Source organism: Rhamphochromis sp. 'chilingali' (genome assembly GCF_963969265.1).
Source record: "Rhamphochromis sp. 'chilingali' genome assembly, chromosome: 4".
NCBI classification, from domain to species: domain Eukaryota; kingdom Metazoa; phylum Chordata; class Actinopteri; order Cichliformes; family Cichlidae; genus Rhamphochromis; species Rhamphochromis sp. 'chilingali'.
In genome coordinates this window covers 27,858,645-27,878,142 of record NC_137948.1, presented here as the reverse complement: position 1 = coordinate 27,878,142, position 19,498 = coordinate 27,858,645, and the positions used below count along the sequence as shown (strand labels likewise).

Genomic DNA, 19,498 nt, shown 5'->3' with positions numbered 1-19,498 from the left:
ATATATATATATATATATATATATATATAAAAAAATAAATAAATAATTTTTTTTTTTTTCCCCCCCCTCATTTTTGTTCTGGGGAGGGGAAAGGAGTTTTTTTTTTTTCCTTTTCTTTTTTTCTCCTTTTTTTTCCTCAGTTCATCAGTGTCACCGAATAAACAAAAATTAAACTGGAGTTAACAGGGACATAATGGCTTTCATTATCTCAGCACCCCTGAGTTGGACCCACTAGGGTCGCCAGTGAATGTGCATGAGACATGTTGGCATGTGTTGTTCTACTAGATTAGGGAGTACAATAAGAAAAACTAGGTATCCATGGTGGTAGCAGTTGTCTGTTTCCAAGGGACTGTAATCCTGGCCGTATTAGCCGATAGGTAAATGGCAGGTGAATATCTGGTCATATGTGCACTTATGTAATGGGGTTCGTAAGTGTAACATGGTTTTGAATACTTTGAGAGAGAGATTGTTTTGCTGTTGACACCTGTATTTAAATAATGTATTTTGTTCACCCTTGGCCCACAGTCAAGTTTTTTTTTTCCCTGAGAAAGAAACTGACAAATCCAACCAAATCTTTTTATACTGAAACATGATCACTGTATTATAAGCCACCCTACGAAACTATTTTAGCATTCCTTTATGGCTTTGAGTAGTTTTCAGTATCTGTTCATCTCCAGGTCATTTTCTTATCCATTTATTGCAAATATAGGAAAAAAGTAAATATGTGGACTAGCGTTTCCAAAAGCCCAGTCTTTACATGTTTTCTTTGTTTGAAAGCTATTCGTTAATAATGAAACGGCCTCACAAAATTATCACAGCTGTATTTCTCATTAATTGACCTGTCAATTAACTACTTGTTGCAACAGTTCAACGTATGATTCAGTGGTTGACATTTGTTTTTGTCTTTCCCTTTTCTCTGATACATATATATATATTTTTTTTCCCCCCTGATTTTTATTTTTATTTTTTATTTTTACATTTTTGTCTCTTTTGGGCTGAGCTGTGTAAATGCTATATAATAGTTTTAAAATTAGCTACAGGGGTTAAAGTAAAGGTATACTTTAGTGGGGACTGGAAGTTCGTCTACCTGAAAATAGTGGTTTGCATAATCATCCTGAGCATCTGTGGTGTTGAATTTATTTATATAGTAGGAGGAGTTTATATTTATGTAAATATTCTTTGTGTTCTATTTATATAAATACTTTGGGCTCCACCAGCAGCATCACTGACAGATGCACACGGGCTTCCAGCTAATCACCTGTTACAGGTAGAGTACAAAAGCCAGCTAGTTGCTTTCAGTACTTGCGGGTGTACCGCTTAACGTCAATTAATTAGATTGTAGCTGTTTAAATTAAACTCCCATCTCATCTTTCCTTAAAGTGATTGCTAGTCAAGCTCACAGTTAAAATAGGTGAGGAGTGAGGGATGGTGTTTTAGACACTTCACTTCATTTAACTACTGCGGCATCCCGTTCTACATATTTATTAGGGGTGCAACGATACTCGTATCGATATTGAACCGTTCGATACAGTGCTTTCGGTTCGGTACGCATATGTATCGAACAATACAAAATTTTAAATTTATTTTATCAACTTTTCTTCCGACGATGCTTTCTGTGTTGAACGCTCAGTGGATCTGCGCTCGACAGTGCAGCCTAGGCGGAGTAGTCGAACGCAGATTCACTGAGCGCAGGGCAAGCTAGCGACACAGAAGTTAAGCTCTCCTTGCAACATGGCAAATTGAACCTCCCCCACCCTCATTCAGATCTGGCGTTTGGAACTATTTTGGTTTTCATGTGACGTATGACCCTGAAGGTAAGCGCGTCATGGACTAAAGTAAAACAGTATGTTGGATGTGCCACGCAATGCTCAGTTACATGGGTGGGAACTAGTGTGTTAGCGCAGTTAGCCGTTAACGTGTTGGCCGTCCAGCCCCATGCACGGGGCGATCCGCGGTAGCTCGTTAACGGAGATTTGCCGTGTTGTGGCGTTAACGTCATTTCAACGAGATTTACGCTGACACACAACGAATATGACTGCACATCATCCTAGTGCAAAGACAAGTGGAAGCAGACAAAAACAACAAGCACGCATGCTACAAACTTTACCCGAGTCATTTAGACAGCCGTTAGCACATGATTCTCCTTATGGGGACCTGATGTTTAATATGCTGCTGAGAATATAGCCCAGAAGAAGCGTATAGTATAGCTTTTATTTTGGAAAGAGCCATTTCTCTGTGATAAACTCTTTTCCAAAGATGAGTGATTTCTCCATCAGATTTATTTTTTTTATTACTTTGTTGTTTCAGCAACATTAAATTTAAACACTGTACTTTTGAGTTAAAATATATATTTATAATTTTAATAAATGACAAATTAAAAAGGCATGAACATTTTTTTTTTGTATCGAAAAAAAATATCGAACCGTGACACCAAAGTATTGAACCGAACCGTGAATTTTGTGTATCGTTGCACCCCTAATATATAAAGCGCCGCACATATAAGAATATGGTTGACCACTCAGTGTTAGTGTATGCTAATACTTAGTCATGGCATCTGTTGGCCTATCAATGTTTCCATGGTAGCGGCACAGTGCTGTTCAGGTTTCTCATGATTTCCTCTGGGATGAAACACCTCTCACTCCAAGAACATCTCTGTCAGCTTGTTGATTGCTCTGATACACATGGCCTTTGCAGATACAAGACTGTTATACAAGCATGCATTTATGTAATCAGGAGCCAGATGAAATCCTACCAAGTATATGAAAAGCATGTAACATTATGGCACTGGTGGGGAGAAGGATGGAGAGAGGAATACATTTAAATTCTAGTCTAACCTCTAATGAGATCTACTGTAAATTAAAGGTTGTATCTGCATTCACAGCAAAAGGGGCAGGTGGTGCAGGGAAATAGCAGCAGCTTCTGCTGCTGTTGTGACATTTTACTCTGGCATATGCTTTTTGGTTCCATGAAAATTGATCATCCTCTAAATTCATCCTTTAAATTATACGATGATAACCACAGGAATAACTTGATAACCTGCCAGTTCTCTCACTGACATTTACATGCTTGCTGTTTGTAAGTTTAAATGATTGCTCATTATTTTTAGCTATTGGAAGCTCATTTACACTTAAGTATTTACAATACAGCTGAAGCTGAACTATCATTTTAGGTCAATGTAACACTGTGCTGTGGATCGAAATTGACCAAAATTCACTTAAGAAAAAAAAAAGTGGTCTTTTCCAAGTTTTACCTAGGATCATTTCTTTTCTGTCTAGTTTGTTGGTGGATGACTTTTATCTACAGGGTAACAGGTGGGTCCAGTATCCAAAAATTACTCAAGAGTAGCATTACTTTAAAATATTTTTACTCAAGTAAAAGTGAAAAGTAGTCGTCCAAAAAGTTACTTAAGTAGGAGTAAAAAAGTAGTTGGTGAAAAGACTACTCAAGTAGCGAGTAACTATTTGTAATGTCTGATTTATTTTTTAAATAAATGCTATTAGACAAACAAATGAATAAATATGCACTGTAGTATTTTCAAAAAGGCAAGTTTATTTATATAGCACAATTCAACAACAATGTGGTTCAAAGTGCTGTACAGAGACACTAAAAAATAAAAACAAATAAAAAGCATGATTTAAAATGAAAAAAAAAAAGAAGAAGAAAGGAACAGTAGATAAAATCAATAGTTCTGAGAGTTTGTTCCAGATATATGGAGCATAAAAGCTGAATGCATCTTCTCCATGTCTGGTTCTGACTCTGGGAACTGATAAAAAACCGGATCCAGGTGACCTGAGGGATCTGGAAGGTTCATACTGGGTCAGGAGGTCACTGATGTATTTTGGTCCTAAACCATTCAGAGCTTTATAGACCAAAAAGAACATATGTAAAAAAATTAAGGCACAACAATTCTAATTTCCAGATTAAGTTTTTCACAACAAAGCTTTTTTAACCAATACATACAGTAAATAATATAAATATATGAACAGTGCAAACCATTTCCAGTGACAAGATATACTGTATACTTATATTCACTTTTACTCTAAATGGTACAGCAGCCTCAGAAAACATTAGAACGACACAACTTCAACATATGTGTATATACAAGGCAGCTCACTTTTACCATAAATTGTGTGGTTGTGCATCTTTTTCTCTATATTTAGCAAAAACGTGCCATTTCTTCACTCAGTAAAATGATGGTTACGCTTCAGCAGCAGTTTGCTCTAAAGGTTCTTGCTGTGAAGCTGTAACTGTTTAGCAGTGAACGAGGAGTCCTGCCTGACTAAAGAGTCCTTCACAAGCTCTAGATGCAGCAAGAACTGTATTGATTTTAATTGACAGCTTCTTGATGTGAGGAAAGCTATGCAATAGATCCACACCTCCAGCAATTGGACATGAATGGTAGCTCTCCAGCTCCAATGCTTCTGGCTTTCCTGACCCCATGGATCTAAAGAAGTCATCTTGATCAGATAGCTGGCCTCATCCAGCTCTGTGCCTAGTTGGCGTCTGATGAAGTTCAGACCTGTGGAAAGATGTATGGTTTTCAAAAGAATGAAGTCTGGGCATCATAGTGCTGTATAGACTCCCAAGCTGCAGATGTTTGGCATGAAAATTTGATCACACTGGAGATGTTTTTACTAACTCTTATTGGAAAAACAATCTTATCATTCATATCCCACGCAAACAGTTTGCAATGAATTCCAGATTAAGTTTAAAATAAGAACGTATATTCTTATTTCTATTGCACATACGTTCTATTGCAGTGCTAGCCAATAGGTCCTCCTCGCACTGTTTGGCTGTTACTCCGGGGAAAGACGAGAAAGACGGTGATGAAAGCTGTGACTGGGGCTGCAATGTAGCCACTAATCTCTGCATGGCTGTCCTGAGAACGCAAACAGCTCAGTCTGCATGGCTGCCAAAAGATGAAACCCTGTCCCTTCCAACCACAAGGGAGGGGAGACGGATGAAGCTAGCCTCCTAACGCAGGATGTTTAAACTAAACAAGCTGCTGTTTCACATAATAAACCCTGTCAACCGCAGTATTGCCTTCCGATTTAACAGTTAAAGCAGTAGAGATGAGCTGTCTTTACATGTGCATGGAACTCTAGCTTCATTAACCAGGCTAGCTGTTAGCTTATAGCTCACGCTAGCTAACCAGCAAGAGGTTAAAAGGACAGCCAAAGCTGCGGACACAACACCCACAAACTTGTCTCACTACAATGTAGTGCCGAAAATATGATGTGATTCTAGTTTAATCAAACTGGGGGCAGGAGGAAAACCGCTCCAATCCTCGACGCCCAGTGTCCTGAAACTATTAACCGCGTCTTCACCGCAACACACCAGAATAAAATCATTAGGTCATTAGCAAGACTCTGTAGTACTTGACTGCATGCTGAGGTGGCAGTTTAGCCATTTAATTCATGTTGGACTATGGACATATCAAAAAGTTGACCCTCAAGGAATTGAGCTTGACATAGCTGCTGTAACATAGACTGACATCCACCTAACCACAGCTAAAAAGAAATTCAGAGTAAACTTACCGCAACATATTTTCCTCAGTACAGGGTGAATACTGATGTAATGCACCTTGGAATGACACAAGCTGTATTCCATTCACTTTTGTGATTTTTATTTTTTTATTTTTCTCCCCACAGCTGATGGGGTATTGGCACCACCCCTCCTAGCAGGCTGGCAGGCAGCGTGGACAAGTTTCTGAATACGATAACTCAGTAAAGAGGTGACGTAGTATTTTTAAATTGATAACAAGAGTATATCTATTAAAAATCTTAGATGTGTTCAAATTTCAGCAATCTGTATCTTGAGGTCAGAAGTCAAGTTTTTGCAAAATGACCAAATGCGATGACTGAAGAAGAAAGTCCCCTAGGATTCTCAAATTTATACCATACGTGTGTCTACTAGGAGGCTGAGTGGTAGCACTGGCGACAGCCAATATTTTTTAATGTTGAACTGGAGGATGAAAATGGTGTTTCCTCCTATAATGGTAATCTAGCAAATTTAATTAGGGAATTGTGTCTTATTCATGTTTGAATATGCTCTTGATACTCAATGGAAAGGTTGTAGCATTGCATATGTTCTCTCTCTCTTGGTTTATGGTTGTGTCCATGAGTATTTGCGGTGAAGAACTAAGTAAGAGTAGCCCACAGACCAGTTGTACCACATGCTCTGGGCACTGTGTGTTTCTGAGCTATTAGTGAAACTTGGAGAAAAGTGAAGTCAAACGGGAAACTGACACTCTTCACCTTCAAAGTAGTTGGTGTTTGCAGACAAATCGGCATCTTCCATGTAAACTGTCAACCAAAGCAAATGCAAGGTGGTTTGTGGTGCAGCACCCTTTTTGTGATTTCATCCATTGACTGAAAGAAACAACCAGCAACTGCTCACCAACCAGTTACAGAACATGATCCCCACTGGTTGCCATATGATTGCTGACCAGTCTCTAGGTCTGTGTGACTGGAACCAGCATTCCTGAGTGAATCAGCAACTTCTCTGCTGCCTGCCAGATTTAGACGCACAGCTCCTGGTTGGTTTTGTCCAGTGTGCTCTGTGCCATCTTAAAAGTGGCATTTGTACACTGACTTTAATTGTTCAAATTACAAATGAAGCTATTGCACTCATCCTAATGCATGTTTTTATTTAATTTTATACTTGAGTAAACATTTCTTCTTGACAGCATGGAGTGCTTTTAGTGCTTTAACTGTTACAGAAAGATCTATGGCCACTTTCCGGCCAATTTCGCTGCAGCACTGGCAAGATACTAAACTGTAATTCCAAAATCGAGGTTCATACAGACTCATCTATCTTTGTTATAGCATTAATCAGCTCTGCATCAACTGTCAGGTCAGACATACGTGATCTTACCCACTCATTAGTTCTGCTTTTTCCAGCATCTGCTCTGAATGGGGTTTCTTTGTGTGGGGCAAACTACAGACAATTAGACTTATAAGCCAAGTCTTGATTGGGATGTTCAGGTCTCAGCTACTTGGTGTAGAGAGCTCCTAGAGTTGAAGGAAAAAAACTATTGCTGTTGGAGGTGGGGTCAGATAGGAAATGAGGCTGCATTCCAGCCATGATTTATGAACTGTCTTTATTCTCTTTGTACTAGTGGCTACTTTGCAGCTGCTCCAGATGCTGTCACTGACTTCAGTAGAGCTGTATCCATCTCAGCTTACATGTTCAAAGCCAGTCATATGTTGCCACATAACCAAAGCCGGTGTGGTTTGAGGAAGTAAATGTGGCAAAGTTAAAGATCCTCCCGTAGGTTTGACTTTTTTCCTTTTTATTTTAACCTCCTTCCTTTTTGCTTTTCACTAAGACATCATCTGTGGCTTTCATTCACTAAATAAATATCCCAAATGAAGCTCTGGTGTAGACCACAAAGCTTGGAACTGAAACTAAATGCAGAACAACTACACAATGATTCACGTCTTAAGCCTGGACCAGTATGACTAGATTAGACCCGTTTTATTAATAATCTCTGTGCGTCTGTAGCACGCTGCTGTGTGAGAACATGTTAATCACACTAGGCTCAAAGTTCACAACAGGAATTAAAGACTTTCCTTCAACACCTGTCAGTGCACTGAAGACTTTGTACAGTATCAGTAAATGAAATCGATTGGAGTGGAAGGAGTTGCATTAAGTTTGCAGTATGAAGTTGGATTTGCCAGTAGTTACATGCAGGTAATGGTGGTTGATTTCTGTAAGTTATATTAAGATTTTAAAGGTGGAGCAGTGATTGTTCATTAAATTTCCTTGCTTGGTCTCAACAGTGTTTCATAATGAAGTCAAGAGTTCAGACTGTCATAAGTGCCCATCCTGACAAACTAAGCCTCCTTTTTTCCCACTTTGGCTGTTTTTAATCTACTTTTTTTTTGGGTTTTTTGTTTTTGTTCCCAAAATCTGATGTGGCATAAATTTACGAAGATTATCCAAAAGTAAGGAAGGCTGTTCTGAAGAGTCCTCTAATGCAGTTATCTAAATTTGTGTAAGAACGCGGAGCTGCTGTGGTTGTAACGTTTCCTAATTTGTAACATAACATTGTAATATGAAGGAGTTGTGGAGTTCATAAACATGTAAGAGAGACTGACGATGTGACGTTTCCTTTAAATTTATATCATACAAATTGAAGTACTTGGAACATGATTTCTTATATTTTCAGTGAGGACATTTTCCTTTTTATTTATTTATTTTTTGAAGTATTTCAGAGGTTTTGGTCAATTTAAGACTGTTGCATAACTCGTGCGTCTGTCTCAAACTTTGACCAGAGTTAGTCAGAGTGAATGAAGGCCAGGAAACACAGCAGTTGCATTCTTACATGTGAGCTCATATTCTTTGGCATCTAGATGCGTATGACAGCCTTGAAGTTGCAGGCACCCATGACCTCTGTGTTCAATTGACTCTGAGAAACTTTCAGAATGTTTCCTAGAAAGCTCTGGACTGACTCCCTTTTAAATGGAGTCAAAGGTTAACTTAATTTGTTTCTGAATACAAGAGTTTGCTAACATGCAACCTGTATCGTGGGCTACACAGAAGTAGCAGACCTTTGTGCAAATTGTTACTCACCCTCACTCTTGTCAATAGTAGACTAACTGTTGTCTGATCACCTTACATTATTTAATGGGTATTTGTTTTGAAGTTCAGATCATGACTGCGCCTTTGACGGAGCATTCAAACTTTGTTGGCTCACAAATAAAATTACAAGTGTGGTTTTCTCAACTGTACCCTAAACAATATTTGATTATTTGTTTGTGTGCATGTATGGGTGATGCCTTTGAACACAGACCTAGAGACTGTCTAGGGAAGTCCATTTCCCAGCTGGTTGCTGGGAAATTTCTGTTGCCCACAGTTTGCATGGAAGCGACTGACCTGTCTGCAAACACGAAAATAAGTTGCACCTTTTAAACCTTGAAGGTGAATGTTCTGTGTTTCCAGTTTGAGTTGCACTTCCATGTTTTACTACAGCTCAATGAGCAGTTGACATATGTTTATTCACAAGTTGGGGTCTCCCATGCAACCTATGGGCGACTGAGACCATCGCAAAGGGATTTCTAGAGTAAGACCCTCTTTACCAGAAGTTCCTGACTGTCACAAAGTGGATAAATGGTTGCAAATGCTGCTCTGCTTAAAAACAGAAGTGCATTGTCTGCAATAAACTTTCATCATTCATAAATTAGCACTTTAAACAAAGAATAGTCGTACAGTCAGATATTCATACTTTGCTTTGTAATGTGCAACAAACATGAGAGGGAGAGAGCACATGTCATTATCTCCTCTCTCCTTTAGCATTCCTCACAAAATCCACTTTCCTGAAGGAGAAATCACTTTTTGTGTAAAATTGATATTTATAGGAATTTTGTTGCTCAAAACCTCTCATATCTGAACAGGTCCAACAGTAGCTGTCTGTGACATGATTACACGGTGAATGATTTCCTTCTGTGCAACTTCGATGCTGCACGTCATTACAGATAAAGGCTGTGAGATTCCTGAATCGTGAAGCTGGTCTCTCTGCAACCTTTGTCTCACAGTTATCAAGTGTCAAACAGCTGGAAACCCTCTCTTGGCAGCTGTTCATTTCCCACAACTCAGTGTCAATATCTCGTTTTATTTACATGAACTATCATTTTCGCTCTCAGCCTGGGAGTGTGCTGGGGAGTGTAGCAGGAACAATTTCTCAGATTGAAACGCCTCTCTTGTTTCGTTTTGGCTTGTTAAACAAATTAAATTAAATTTTGATAGCTGACACATTCATCCTGTTGCCCAACCCTCTCCCCATGTCATACTTTGACTCATGGTGTAATGTCTTGAGTACTTGGGTTGCAAGAATACTTGCTGACTTAAGTTTTGACCATGTGATTACTTGCTATCCTCAAACCTGTGCCTAGAGCTAAGCTCCCCTACCCTATATACTTTATGAACACTTATTATGGTGCAGTGTTATTTCTGGGGCAGTATGAAATATTAAAGTTAAAGTCTGTCTTTTTAGGACCCGTGATATTGCCATAGCAGGTCCTAAGCGGAAGGAAAAAGTCAGTTACCATTCATCAAAGAGGCTGACCAACTTGTCTGGGCAGTAGGCGTTTAAGCTGCCTCCTTTAAAAGTTGTCTGAAGGATCAGTTACCTCTTTGTTTTATTTCATCAGATTAATTTAGTCAGGTAATGACTAACATTTTACTCACTCTTTAACCTAAAACTAAATCTATTCTTCTTTTCTTAATGTACAACTACAGTGACTGTAGTACTCTGATTACTGCAAAGCTGCAGGTGACCTACAGTCAGTATTGTGGCTGAGCTCATCTTGTGTGCACACAGATGGAAGGCTGAAGCAACAGCTGTTGCTGCTACTTTGCTAACATGTGCCATGTAGAGATTGTGTCGGTAATGCTGGTTCTCAGATGTTGGCCAAAGGAAACACCCAACCACAGGCTTCAAACCAAGATGCAGTTTCCCCCCCAAAATATTTTTAGCTTCTTTTTGAAATGAGGGGGGAAAAAACATGCCATGTAATTGTAGCATCAATACATCTATGATTTCCTGAAGACATTTTTAATTTCAGTTCAGCTTTAAAGTAACATGTTTTTGTGGGAGCTGCCAGAAGCTCTGTTCACTTCCCATCGGACGAGACGGGAAGAACTGACGCATCTATGATGGTGACTCACCGGTACATGCTGATGCAGGTGTTGTATGTTGTGCCAGGTGGTTGAATTGTTCTTTGGCAAACCTTGTTGAAGAGTTGTCATGCTTTGTCTGGGGTTTGCAGGAGAAATTGAAATCCCATCATTCTTACCTCACTACTCTTGTTTTCTCCTCTCATATTCCAGACAGCCCCGTAGCTTGTGAACTCTGTAATCCCTCAGATTGCTGTACTGACTGCTCACTCTTTGTCCACAGAAAGAATCAGCTCTTGGAGTCAGATTTGGAGGGGTAGAAGACCAGTTGTGGCCTAAACTAAGAGACACAGAGAGAACTGTAAGTAAATGCTGCTTGGTTAAATGTGTACTGCATAGTGTGTGTGTGGTTTTTATTTTTTTTGTTTGTTTGTTTTTTTTTTTGGGGGGGGGACAAGAAGTGTGTGTGTGTGTGTGTGTGTGTGTGTTCTAGTAAATCTGAATCTTGATATGCAATTATTTTTTTGTATCAACATATAGAAACACACATTACTGCAGATGTGTAACAAAGGATAAACAAAACAAATTACTGTTACAGAAATATATGTAATGCTGAATTATGGCGTGTGCCGCGTGTTACAGCATTGACAAACTGAACAACATAAACAAGCACATTATGAAATCTGCTGTGCCTATGGTCGCCTCTCTGCTTATGTATAGACCATTTTGCAGTTTCTTATTTTCAGAAATGCTGCAAATCACATCCACAAACATTATAAATGGGCTCAAGTTTATGCTGTTTGTTGTTGTCGGCAGCTGATGGGATGTAAGCTTGAGCCCAGTTGTTTCCTAGCAACAGATTTCCCATGAAAGTGTCTGTTATCAAGTGAGTTCATTCCTACTTCACGGTGTTATCAAATACCATAAATAAGTTCTCAGCCTATAGGAAACACAATTTAATGATTTGAAAATATGAAGGATAAATTATTGACTACAAGCTTGGATAATGTTGAGATTTAGAGATGGCTCTCTTTTTGAATCTATAAGAGACTTTATGGATATGATGTGAATACTGTCACATCTCTACCTTAAGTGCTCAAAATTTAAATTCAATTATAAAATGTATGTGTTATATTTAAACATATATTTGAGGTAGTGAAAATGTCCAAGTTACAGTTGGTCAGAGCTCAAGTTAACAAGTCAAATTGCTCAGTCTGTCTGCTTATAAGTTCTGAACCAATATTAACGCTACCATTTGTTACCAAAATACACCGTAATCAGTTTTTACCCTTCAGCTGTAAAAGGCTGATGGGAAGGGACGTCAAACAAGTCTGTGAATGGAATAACTCCTAAGCATAGGAGTAGTTTCAATTTGATACCATTGTTATATCTACTAAAATCTCGGATGAGTTTGAAGCTGGGACAGAGGTCAGGTTTTTTCTAAATCTTGTAAATGCAAAAACTTGAGAACAAGGCGATGAAGGACTTTGAAATTGATACCATAGGGGTAGCTACTAGGCTAGGAAACTGAGCAGTATCACTGGCTTCCACCAGTATTTTTCTTTGGTACCTTAGGCAGTGTATGTGCTGAGGCAGCAATATAGGCGGGTAACATTTGTTCTGTTCTATTCTTACATATTGAAGAAAGAAACCCACAAGCACAGGAAAAACTACATATGGAAGATTGTGATTAGCGCAGGTGCAGCAGCGATTAGCATTACTGAGGACTTTGTGTTCGAAGGGGGCTGGAGGTGATCACCGAGGGAATGATAATTGATAGGCAAAGGGAACTATGCAAATTCTGATATTTGCATATTCTCCCCCTATAGCATAGATGGTGGTGGTGTTAATCAAAGGGCACTTTGCAACTTCCCTATTGACAGTGCATGTTTGAAAGGCCACAAACACAAGAACCAGCTATGTGAACAGTTGCACGGAGCTTAAATGGCTAATCCACCACTTATTGTGCATTGACTTTTGTTGACAATAAAACAAAACCTTTTTCCATGCATAACTAATCTTAGAGAAATCAAATTGTTTCTTGTGTTTGAAAGGGGAAAATAAATCTGCCGTTATATTGCATTTGCTATCCATCCATCCCTTTTCTTCCGCTTATCTGAGGCCGGGTCGTGGGGGCAGCAGCCTAAGCAGAGAAGCCCAGACCTCCATCTCCTCCAGCTTGTCCGGGGGAACACCAAGGTGTTTCCAGGCCAGCCAAGAGATTTAATTTCTCCAGCGTGTCCTGGGTCTGCCTCAGGGCCGCTTCCCAGTGGGGATATGCCCGGAACACCTCACCTAGGAGGTGCCCAGGTGGCATCCTTATCAAATGCCTGAATCCCCTCAACTGGCTCCTTTCAATGTGGAGGAGCAGCAGCTCTACACTGAGCCCTTCCCGGGTAGCTGAACTTCTCACCCTCTCTCTAAGGGAGAGGCCAGCTACCCTTTGGAGGAAGTTCATTTTCGCCGCTTCTATCCGCAATCTCGTTCTTTTGGTCACTACCCACAGCTCGTGAAATTGAGAGCTTCGCTTTTACACTCTGCTCTCTTCACCACGATGGACCGGTACAGCGTCCGCATCACTGCAGCCGCTGCACTAATCCCTCTGTTGATCTCCTGCTACATTCTCCCATCACTCTAGAACAAGACCCCTGGACACAAGGGCCCTCCGCGAATTGTTACCTTATCATGGTGGAGGGGTTTGTGTGTCTCAGGGATCCTAGGGGCTATGTTGTCCGTGGGCTTTTGCCCCCTGGTAGGGTCTCCCATGACAAATTGGTCCTGGGTGAGGGACCAGACAAAAAGCCATTCAGAAGACTCCCGTGAGTGCACGATCAAGGGAACAGTTCCCCCTGCCTGGGATGGGGTTACCGGGGGACCGCCCTGGAACCAGAATTGGTTTGTAAAAATGGTGCAACTTCCGTGATGTGGAACTGGTTTGGTGTTTGTCCGTCAGATACACGACAAAGCACATTTTTTTGCAGAACATGCAAGCGGCCGTCGTTATAGTCGTATTTGTCGGACTAAGATGCCCTTAAATCTGGGAGTAATCTGGGTCCTAAACTCCGTATACTTCAGGTCAAACGAACACTGCAGCATCACTAAGAGTTAAAAACTGTCTAAATTCTTTCATCTTTAATAAAACGATCAGCATTGCTGCTTTACCAGGTGTAACTATGAAGTTTAACTTCCAGGCATCCATGAAAACAAAATGTATTACATTTAACGGAGTTAGAAGCTAGCAGGAAGCTAGCGGAAGTTAGCTCGCTAGTTTCGCTAGTTACCTAAGCATGATATAGCATGTTCTGACTGAGAGATTTCTGAAAAAAATCAAATGTACAGCTCTGCTATCACTTCCAACATAAATGAAGACAGGAAACTAAACAGCAGTGACGTTTGTAGGGTTACTGAAGTTGGGCTAGCTGGTATATAATGATGTGCTACGTGATCGCTAGCGACACAGCTATGTTAGCATAACATAAACAGTGAAGCTGGAGGACGAACACTAACACTTTTCCACTTATAAAAGTTAACGTTAAGGTTCCTCATGGTTAGAGACAAATGCAATCGCATGGCAGGATGCTGTAAAAGGACCAATCTTCAGTCAGGAGAACAACTGGGATAATCCGTCCACAATACGAGGTTAGTCATTAGTATACTGCAACAACATGGGAATAGAGCCGCTGCCAGAGAATTCAACATTAATGAATCAATGGTACAGAAGTGGAGGAAGCAAGAAGAATGAGTTTAATAAAGTTTGATTTATCTGACTGCTTTGTTTCGCTTAATGTGCCTTATAATCCCGTGCACCTTATGGTCCGAAAAATACGTACTGCACACTGCAGTTTAATGTTGCAAAGCACCTCTTTTTAACTTCAGTGGATATTATACATGGTTATGCTCAGGATATGTCAGCCCATTTCTACTGGAAATGCCTTTTGGTTAAACTTTCAGCAAGGAATTTGCATTTGCACTGTTACATTTTTATAAAGCTTTAATGTACATAAAAACCAGCTTCTTGTTTAAGTGAAAATAAATGGAAGGTTGTCTTTTTGCGCTAGTAATGTTGTGGAGTTGTATTTTGTCTCGCATCAATTATATCGTCAGTTATATCGTTATCGCAAATTTTCAAATATATATCGTGATAAATGTTTTTGGCCATATCGCCCTGCTCTAACTTTCATATAAAAAAATCTTTCAATTCAGAGTAACTTGATGTTTGCTCGGCACGTCAAACCTTTCTGGCTATCGGAAACTTTCCCAATCAAAAGAAACAGCATTGGCAAACTTGTCAGATGATCAGAAAAATGTATTTTTTGTGAGACCTCCTTTTTTGAGTCATAGTAAACAATACTTTAGATATGCAAATATTGATCATTTTTTACCTTGATCTCCATTCAAGTGTGACCTTTTTTACTTAATAAAAAAAAAAAAAGTGTTTAGCACATTGCTCCCAGTTAATGTGAATGTGTTTTCTGCGTTGAGCTGTACGGGTGACTCTTCCATAAAGCCAAGAGTGTGGTGCAAGGCATGAATTATTCATCCCATGCACGCGCTGGTGAATTAAAGGTAAAGTGATAGCACATAGCTGAGGCTTGCTTGGCTCACTGCTGCATTTTTAAAGTGTGGATTGGCACTCAAATGTCCAAATGTTAACGTTGTCTTTCCTCCTAAAACTGTTGCTCTGCTCTCATGGACCGGATAAAGGACATTTGATAGGGAGTTTGAATAATTCAGGTTGATGGTCTGGGATTGGATTTTCTTTCAAGTTTAACTTTGTCGTTTGTATTGCCACTTGGTGCTTTTTGTTCCAGACGTGAATGCTTGCTATGGTGACCTTTACAAAAACAATAAAACAAGCATATGCATATTTAATATGTGGTGATTGCCTGAGTGATGGTAACGAGATGGCTTATTGTATAAATATCAGTGCATGGGTGCAATAATGTGACACTCTTCCTCTTTTCATGAATGATGGAATTGTTATCAAGGAGGAACTTGACTCTGAAATGACAAATATTTCTACAGAAGAAAGATGTATCGTTATTTCTGATGGTAGAACAGTCACTGAGCTGTGCGTTTGCCTGCTAGGAGGAGTTTTTGCCTTTTATGTTGAGCATATTAAAGAATAGCCTCCCGTCAAAAGCTGACCTTATGCGGCTGAATATCTGTAGGAGGTACACTGCTGTCATTTTCTGAAAAGGTTCTTTAAATTTAAATGCAAAACTGCTTCCTAAGCAGACTGAAGGACTGAGATTTCACTATCCTGTGTGTCTCTCCCTAATCAGTCCCACACCTCTCACCCACTCGTTCTCTGTAAATAATTCAGAACAGCCTTTTGCCTACTTCAGAGAAGAGCATTCTCACAATGATGATGAGGGATGACCAGGGATGGTAAAAATTGCTGCTAATGCACATTTCAGAAATGCAGAAAGTTTAAATGGCTGTGACATTTTAAATCGGGACCCACTGCTGGTAATTGGCTTTGTGCGTATCTGTGGATAGTCACACAGGTCCAATAAAACACGAGTGAAAGTGTAGCAGAAAGGATTCAATTGGATCTTTAAATAAATGCTCTCATTTTTCACATTAAAGAAGGGAAGTTATTTAACGGGACTCTCTAATATGTTAAACCCTGTAAAGGCTGAACCATGAGAGTTTTTGAAGCTGAAGTGTTTATTGAACCTTCTGACAGATTAGTTTGAATTTGAATCAGTGTTGCTAAATCCAGCATTTGGGGGCAATTTATCATTGTCCCAAAATGATCATTGGTCTCAAAACGTCGTGAATCAAATATGATAAACTTGGTGTTACAGTAATATAGGTCACTATTTTATGAGGCCAGACTCACTGTTTATTTTCACACCCAATATTTGACTAAAACTAACATTGCCTAAAACACCAAAGTTTAATCTCTCATCTGCAACAAAATCTTGAGATTAAAATAAGAGCTATATGCTACTTTTCTTACGTGATGATGATGATGATGATGTTTGTTTTTCATGAAACCAGTTTAAAAAAAAAAATGGACGCCCTAAAGTTGTCCTGATACATTTGTCCATGCAGTCTGTTGAATTAGACGTATATTGATCCATTTAGCTAACCTCTTGTAACATGACTAACGCCTCATCTTTTCTTGTAATTTGGAGATGATTTTAGTTAGAGGTGATTATCTTGCCAGTTGTTTAAATGAGTTCTGTATGGGGGTTATTAGTTTTAAATGATTTATTCATTTCCATCAAGACATGGGAAAACTGTAATAAAAGTATTTATAAAACTTAAGTAACCGATTAAGCTTATACCTCAAACCTGTTTGTTCATGAACAAATCAGCTGCTGGTGTGCTGTTTTGTCTTGTAAAGCTGCGTAGAAACGTGTAACACCAGTAGGTGTTGATGTAAGGGTCTGTTAACTGTTGAAGGGCGTGGTTAACTCTTGATCAGTTATTCATGCTTTTGACTCCTTGTTCAAAACAGGAAGTCCTATGTCCCTGTGTTGGAGACAGGAAGTTGTAACTTTTCTGTGTCTGTTTTCATTGTCCTAGAGTGAATGAATGTTATTAATGGGGTGTGGGTTTGTGTGTTTGCGTTTGCACAGCCTTAAGTAGTGAGAAATGATCCTAAATTAGCCTTTTTATCAGCAGCTGTTGGATATTTTCGGCTTTGCCCACTAGAGTGCAGCCTACTCAGAGGAAAAAGGATTGCCTGCATCCTTAGTCAGATATGCTTGTTGTATGGTATTATCACATTACCTATAGAGACACACACAGATGTGTGGCTGTCTAAACTCAGCATGAGTGTCGGTTCTTCATTGTACAGATTGACTTCAGTGTAATTTTTTTCTCAGCGTGCCAACATTTGGATACTGCAGGATAATTAAGGACATCATTTGCAAGCCCACTTAAATGTTTCACTAATTGCTTTGAAGAGATTAATGGCAGCATGTTAATTATCACATATTTGCCACTTGATTAACCAATGAAATAATTAGTCAACAAATTTGATCTTTTTAAAGGGCGTGTGTGTGTGTACACTCCTAGAGATTTAAATCATTCAGACTGGTCACTGAGTATTATGAATAATGTTGCATGAATGCTTGAGTAATGTTCAGTTTTTTGTTATTTTGGAGTCTTTGTTTTGCCCTTTAGGTTTCTTCATTAACGTCTACACCACATTAGAGTGTTTACATTTAACGGTCAGACTGCGCTAGTGTGCTTGACCTCACAGAAGGCAGCATTTTGTAAAAATGTTGAAGCTGAATTGGAGAAAAAAGAATACATTAATTGGCTTTTAAAAGACTTTAGTTTACATACATAATGTCTCTTACGTACGCTCCATGAACAGCTGAGTTTCAACAAAAACATCACATCACTCGTTTTTTTTTTTTTTTTTTTTTTTTTTTTTGGACCTGTCTGCATACCCTTGGTTTTATGCAACACTTCTAATTGACTCTTTCAGAGTTTGGAGTTTTAATTCAGACCCGTTACTTTCAGGTAGAGGTCGGTGAGCTACAGCAAGAGTGGGAGCAGCTATCCTTCTCTCTGAGCTCTCACTTTACTTTCAAATGCCAAATTCTCAGCACAGTTGTTGTATTTGACAAATGTGAATTATGAGATGATCAGACCACAGTAATTGTGAACTGTGTTGATGCAATGTGTAGTTACTTTAGCTACCCCCCTGAAACCCTACACCTTAGTCTACACCATAACCTAACATGCGTCTCCCTAGAAAGGTAGATTTATCACTTTTTTTTTGTTTAAAGACCTACAGCATTCCTGGCTGACCTGGCATTTAAGATTTTCAAATTGATATCATACGTTTATCTACTGGGAAGCTGAGAGGTAGCACTGGTGACTGCAAGCGTTTGTCCCTCTAATTTTTCCACTTCTTTAAACAATAAATGTAATAAGATGTGTCTGATAAATTTAAAAGATGTGTCCAAAAAAGTAGCCGGGAATGCAGAGGAAGTGCTGTGGTGGTGCTGAATAATAATAATAATAATAATAATAATAATAATAATAATAATAATAATAATAATAATAATAATAATGATGGATACTTTATTGATCCCCATGGGGAAATTACTTGTTTTTCTCTGCATTTGACCCATTCACTCAGTGAAGCAGTGGGCAGCCCACTAAGCAGGCGCCCGGGGAGCAGTGTGTAGGGACGGTACCTTGCTCAGGGGTACCTCAGGGTAGCCGTTAAGTGGATTCGAACAGGCCAGTTGTTGTGTTGACTGGCTTGTAGTTGCATTTCGATGGAAGGGGCACATCAGGTTACAATGTAGATTTCCCACTGAAGCATAGTTCAGGTGCAACTCCTGCTGGTTGCCCAGTTTCTTTGTGGAAAAGAGAGAGGAGCTGTAATGGGTTTGTCAAGTGGGGAAGTGACCTTGTTGCCATGGGTTGGAAGACTGCTGGCTGTAAGCTACTTCAGATTTTCGTAGCTCATGCTTCACACCTCAAAGTGGGGCTGCTCAAATAACGATATATATCGGATGACAATATAAAAACGTCTATCGTTTCATTTTACGCTATAATTTGTTTTGTGGTGTCGCAAAATAAACTGTTTACGGCAATATTTTTTTTCATCATTTTGATGGTCACTGTAGTGGCTATATTAGTTAACGTTCTCTCTTTCTCTTATAGTTAATATAACCACACTATGGACAGACAAGTGCCTGTTTTTATGCCACTGCGTGTCTGCTTGTTTATTTTCCACATAAACCTTTCACAATAAAGCTCAAGATCCCGTTGAGACTTCAAAATAAACTGAATCACTTGAAAGAGTATGTAGAGAGTTTACGGATGATAAGCAAAAAAAAAAAGAGCCGTCAGGTGCTAAAAAATAAATCTTAGATTCAAACGTTAGAACAAGCTT

General features: G+C 39.3%; 1 protein-coding gene across 5 annotated transcripts in view; it reads left to right on the top strand.

The window, feature by feature from the left end:
* The window catches only part of fbxw7 (F-box and WD repeat domain containing 7), a 134,888-nt gene that overhangs the window by 15,799 nt on the left and 99,591 nt on the right, over nucleotides 1–19,498 (top strand). For 3 of the 5 annotated variants that reach the window (XM_080880642.1, XM_080880639.1, XM_080880643.1), the window contains one exon: nucleotides 10,904–10,981. The gene's annotated coding sequence lies outside the window, so the exon portion shown is untranslated. Of the gene's footprint in view, nucleotides 1–5,651; nucleotides 5,735–10,903; nucleotides 10,982–19,498 lie in introns of all 5 variants that reach the window. The other 2 variants (XM_080880641.1, XM_080880640.1) reach the window with 1 other exon arrangement.